Source organism: Leptonychotes weddellii, unplaced genomic scaffold, assembly GCF_054177405.1.
Source record: "Leptonychotes weddellii isolate Sample4059 unplaced genomic scaffold, ASM5417740v2 HiC_scaffold_1866, whole genome shotgun sequence".
Classification (NCBI taxonomy): Eukaryota; Metazoa; Chordata; class Mammalia; order Carnivora; family Phocidae; genus Leptonychotes; species Leptonychotes weddellii.
This window is the reverse complement of record NW_027771499.1, coordinates 6190-11829: the sequence shown is the minus strand read 5'-3', so window position 1 is coordinate 11829 and position 5640 is coordinate 6190. Positions and strand designations below refer to the sequence as shown.

At 40.5% G+C, this 5640-nt stretch overlaps 1 non-coding gene across 1 annotated transcript; it reads left to right on the top strand.

Annotated features, from left to right (window-relative positions):
- Positions 1-274: 274 nt before the first annotated feature.
- On the top strand, positions 275-383 carry LOC115944192 (U6 spliceosomal RNA). Its single transcript, XR_004078766.1, has one exon. It is a non-coding gene; the product is annotated as a U6 spliceosomal RNA (small nuclear RNA).
- Positions 384-5640: the final 5257 nt, after the last annotated feature.

Genomic DNA, 5640 nt, shown 5'->3' with positions numbered 1-5640 from the left:
AAAAACAAGTACCATATTCTGTGATCTCACTTATATGTGGAATCTTAAAAAGCCAGGGCACCTGGGTGGCTCAGTCGGTTAAGCATCTGATTTGGCTCAGGTCATGATCCTGGGGGTCCTGGGATTGAGCCCTGCATCAGGCTCCCTGCTCAGTGGGGAGTCTGCTTCTCCCTCTTCCTCTGTGTGCTCTCTCTGTCTCTCAAATTAAATAAATAAATAAATAAATCTAAAAATATATAAAAAATTAATTCAAATTAATTCAAATTAAAAAGCCGTGCTCGCTTCGGCAGCACATATACTAAAAAATTGGAACAATACAGAGAAGATTAGCATGGCCCCTGCGCAAGGATGACACGCAAATTCGTGAAGCATTCCATAAAAAAAAAAAAAAAAAAATTTAAAAAGCCAAACTCACAGGAACAGAAAGTAGAATGGTGGTTACTGGGGTTGGGGGGTGGGGGAAGTGGGGAGAAGTCGGTCAAAGGGTACAAAGCTGCAGTTATGTAGGATAAATAAGTTCTGGAGATCTAATATACAGCATAGTGATTATAATCAATGATACTTGTATTATATACTTAAAATTGCCAAGAGACTGGATCTTAAATGTTGTCACCACAAAAAAATGATAATTATGTGACATGATAGAAGTGTTGGCTAATGTTACAGTGGTAATCGCATTGCTATATATAAATGTATCAAATCCACACATTGTACAATTTAAACATATACAATGTTATATGTCAATTATATCTCATTTGAAAAATGACTCAGTGAATATTCTTAAATATTCCTTCAAATCCCATAAAACCTAATGTTTCTGTGGGAATTCTCTTATAGAAGAAAATATAAGGACCATTTTATAATAAAAAATGTTTTTTAATAAAAAAGGGAATAAAGATGCTTGGCTGTGATGGGGATCAAGACACACTACCCCAAAATATGGTATCTTGGCATATTGAATATTTTAAGCTGAAGGAGCATGAAAAAAACAGCAGAAGCACCTTCCCTCATCCTTCTGCCCTAAAGTGGGTCATAAGGCCCTCATGTGAGAGGTGCCCTGCCTACCTCCAGAGGAAAGGAGCATCCTTATGTCTGAAGACACAGGGATGCTGAGAAGAATCTGAAAGAACAGGCCTTGTTAAGTTTCCCTCAGTTTACTACACTTACCTCATACTCCTTGTCTATCATGTTCCTCTACAACTGTCTAATCCTTATCAAACCTAGCATAAAAATACTCGGGTCTGTTAGGTCAGGCCTCATTAAAGCTCCCACAACACAGAAAACATGTATCAAACAGATTTGTATGCTTTCCTCCTGTTAATCTTTGTCAGTTTAATTTTCAGACCTACCCAGGCACCCTAAGAGGGGCAAGGAAAACTTTTTCATCCCTTATAGCTGCATCCAAAAACCTTTTGAGCAAAATTAGTGTGGGCATGTTCTAGCAGAAATGGAATTTTAGCTCCCATTTCCTGACTAAGCCATTTGTTGTGATAAGCCCTTCCTAGCTCTCGTCTTTCATGTCTCTCCCACACGCCCTGCCCCTCACCATGCTTACCTGTATCCCCATTCTTCCTCACCTTACTATCCCCCCTAGGGGCCCTCCTATATAATTTGGTCCCTCTATTCTAGCAAGTGGTTCGTGAAGATCTGGTCCTTCCTTTTGACTCACCAGAGCAAAGCTGCAGCCATTAACGTGATGAAGAAAAAGAGAGTGTGCAGAGGAAAAACTGTTCTGAGGGAAAACTTTACAAGGAGTACAGAGTTATTTTAAAAATAAAAGCCAATACAGAAATAAAATAAGCCAAATTTCTCATCTTCTTTCTCTCCCCACCCCACCTATACAGCTCCAAGCTGTCCGAAGGTTTTCAAAAACCCCATATGAACAACTTCAGACACTACCTGGCTCAGTGGAAAGTTCTGTAGCCACAGAAACTAGAAGTAGCTGGAATCAGCACATAGGAATCCTAAAGCCATTAGGATCAAATATGCATACACGGGATCTTCATGCATTAAAGATTTAGAGAATCTGAAATTAAACCTTCTCTTTCACCCTGAAAAAGCCACTGCGTCTCCTACAGGTCGTATTTCAAGTCCAACCAAAGGGTTAACCTTTTGTGACTTCCTTACTCTTCCTAAATTCCTCCTCTTTTAACTTTCCTGCTCTTAACCCTCCAATCACCTTGCCAGAAGCTCCTTATGGAGAAATATTTGCGTTTCAATGGAAAACTCTATATCGTCTATAGCCTGCCCTTCTGGGTTATCAGATCCTAGCCCTATTCATTGTCTTTGAGCTACTTTGCAATTCTTTGTAAGCTGTAGGTAGCTGATAGATATGTAAATTATGTCCTGTTCGGTAGTAATTCTAATTAACTTCCTTCCCTCTGTGGCAAAACCATTTCTGCGGACCTTTGCAACTTGTCTCAACATTCTTTACTTCATGTAAATCTGTACAGTTTTCACTTTTCCTTGAACCAATTATAACATCCACCTGGTTCTCTCATATCATAGAAGTGACAAACACTCTCCTTGACCAAACTTTGGTCAAGCTTCCCTGAGCCCTGTTTTCAGTGAGGCCTTGATGTTGGCCCTACATCCTTGGGGGGGGGGAGGGGGGTGCTGCACAGCCCGCTTGTAGCAAGAATCCTAAATCATTTTAGCAAGAATCTCCCCACCCTTGATATCCCATCCTGTCCTGCTTTCAGCAAGAATCCTATTAACTCAATTTAGCAAGAATCTCCCTACCCTTTTGATGTCTCCTCTCAGTAACTTTCCGTCCACTGATCCCCTCATTCTGCTCCTAGGCTCTAAGTCCCCAGCTGCCTTGGTTGCATTTGGAATTGAGCTCAGTTCTATACTGAGCTCTCTTTTTTTCCCCTAATGCAATAGTTCCTGAATAAAGTCTGTTTTACTACTTTAGCTACTGGAAGGCTCTGGTCCTCTTTAATAGGAGTAAAATTAATTCCTTAACATGTGTTGACTTTTAGATCTATATGAGAGTCATGATTTTACCTTTCTCTGAAAATTATATTTTAACAGCCTTCTCCTGCTCTCACCAAAGCATATGAAAGAGAGATTTTGCCACCCCAAAATATGTCTTTTTGGCATAAGGATTATTTTAAGTTGAAGGCAATCAAAACCCAGCAGATTCAGGAAAAGCTCTTTACCTCCTCCTCAACTGCCTAAATTTACAATTGGATGGTGGGCCTGTACCAGGAAGAGAGCTATTACTAGAGATACCTTTTACCTAAGTAACTTATCTACATAACAAGGTTGCTCTCCAACCATCTTCTCTCACCTTCCTGTGAATGGCCTTTTTCTCCTTTGTATCCCAGATCCCTACCCTTTCCTTAGCTCAAAATGTTATATAAGCCTCAATTACCTGGCTGCCCTTTGGGTCTCATATTTTTATGGAGTTCCTATACTTATGAAATTGGTTTTTTTCCCTGTTAATCTCTTACGTCAATTTAATTATTAATCCAGGCAAAGAACCTAGAAAGGAAAAAGGGGAAATTTTTCCTTTCCTACACATATCTGTCACTTTCTCTAAAGAAAATTGATTCCACACAAATCTTTTCCAGGAAATCTTTATGAGGTGTTCCTTCAGTGTTGAATCACTTGATATGGGATGAATGTGTAATGTGTTGCTTTGTTCTTAGGAGGATTTACTATCCCAAATTAGATTGAGTTCCCAAGAATCCAGAGAGCCCTGTGTTTCTTTGATATTCCCAGACAAGTACCTTGCACAAGACTGGTAGAAATAATGTTTGTGGTGATGTCGTCCTGAGGTGTCAGTCTGACAGCCACTTCCACAAAGTGGGAGGCAGGAAACATCCAAGTAAAGCAATAGATCTCAAAAATATCCATTAACAAAGCCCATGCTCTAAAGCTGAACCGTTTCACTGCCCTCGGGCCTCGTTCAGATTTGGAATTCCTCCCCACACACACCACTTACTAACAAGCCTGTTTGTCTAGTCCCTTCCTACGGCACATTAGAAGCAATGACCTGAAAGTGGGCTCTTAGAAACAGGCATGATGACAGAAGAGTAAGGAACAGCTGCAGTGTAACTGAGGGAAGAGATTTTGAAAAGGAGTAAATCGAATAAAATAAACCACTACGCTGCTGGTCAGTTTTTAAAAATAGATGTCTATAGAGGGCACCTGGGTGGCTCAGTTGGTTAAGCGACTGCCTTCGGCTCAGGTCATGATCCTGGAGTCCCGGGATCGAGTCCCACATCGGGCTCCCTGCTTGGCGGGGAGTCTGCTTCTCCCTCTGACCCTCCTCCCTCTCATGCTCTCTGTCTCTCATTCTCTCTCTCGCAAATAAATAAAATCTTAAAAAAAATTTTTTTAATTAAAAAAATTAAAATAGATGTCTATAGAAAAGAGTTTGGACCTGTGTATAACATTCTCTGCTAAATGTAGGACAAGGTATAATATAGTGTTGGTAGAGGGCGCCTGGGTGGCTCAGTCGGTTAAGCGACTGCCTTCGGCTCAGGTCATGATCCTGGAGTCCCTGGATCGAGTCCCGCATCGGGCTCCCTGCTCAGCGGGGGGTCTACTTCTCCCTCTGACTCTCTTCCCTCTCGTGCTCTCTGTCTCTCATTCTCTCTCAAATAAATAAATAAAATCTTAAAAAAAAAAAATATATAGTGTTGGTAGATATAGTTCATATATGTGAAGTATTTATATATATGGCATCCCCTCCATTTATAAGAATGCTAGATAAAGACTATACTTTCAGAGATCATTTCTACAGTTTGTTATAAGAATGCTAGATAGATTTGGTATTGCTGAAAAACAAAGAATACAACCAAATGATTGTTTGGTAAATATTATCATGATATCAATGCCTGCCAATTTACTTGCATTCATTCTGATGAAGGAACACTGGTCTTCAAAAACAACAACAAAAAAAACAGCTGCTGAAGACCTATCTTGCAGTTAGGTACTATTGCTAGACCTCAGCCACTGATGAATGGTCTAAAGGTCAATGTCCCAGAGCCCCTACTTTGGGGTTCATATGACAGTAGCCCTTTTCTTCCTCTGAGCAGGCCTTATAGCAAGCTCAAAATCAGGCATTTCTAACTGGGCTAAGCTCCTCCCATGAAAGCAAACTTGCTCAAAAATCAGGGGCTCATCCTAAGACTGTTGAAAGCAGAAAGAGTTAGGGATCTCCAGAAAAAGAAAGATTAGATATAGCTTTGTGACATAAAACAAGTCATTTGGGGCCCCTAGCTGTTTTCCATGATCTATGCCCTATCTGTCCAAGCACACTTCTTGCAGAACTTCCTAGGAGGTGTCAGAATTACAAAGAAATGCAAAAGCTCAGTAGTTAAGGATTTTAAGGGAACAAAGAGAATGCAAAAACTCACAAGTCTCTAGCCTAACTATATCAGAGACAATAAATCAGTGGTTAAAACTCCCAGTGCTGTTTCAAAAGTAAGCAAGACCTTGCATTCCCTACCTGAGAGAAGGAGCCCAAGACACCATCCAGTTTATACTGGCTCTTGGAGCATGTAAATGTGGGCATAAGATTGTGCAGGCATACTTAGAAAACATGCCTACACCTGCATCCTATGTTAATGAAGCTTGTGCTACTTCTAGGGCAGGGACTTTAACATTATAATGAAGCAGAGGTAA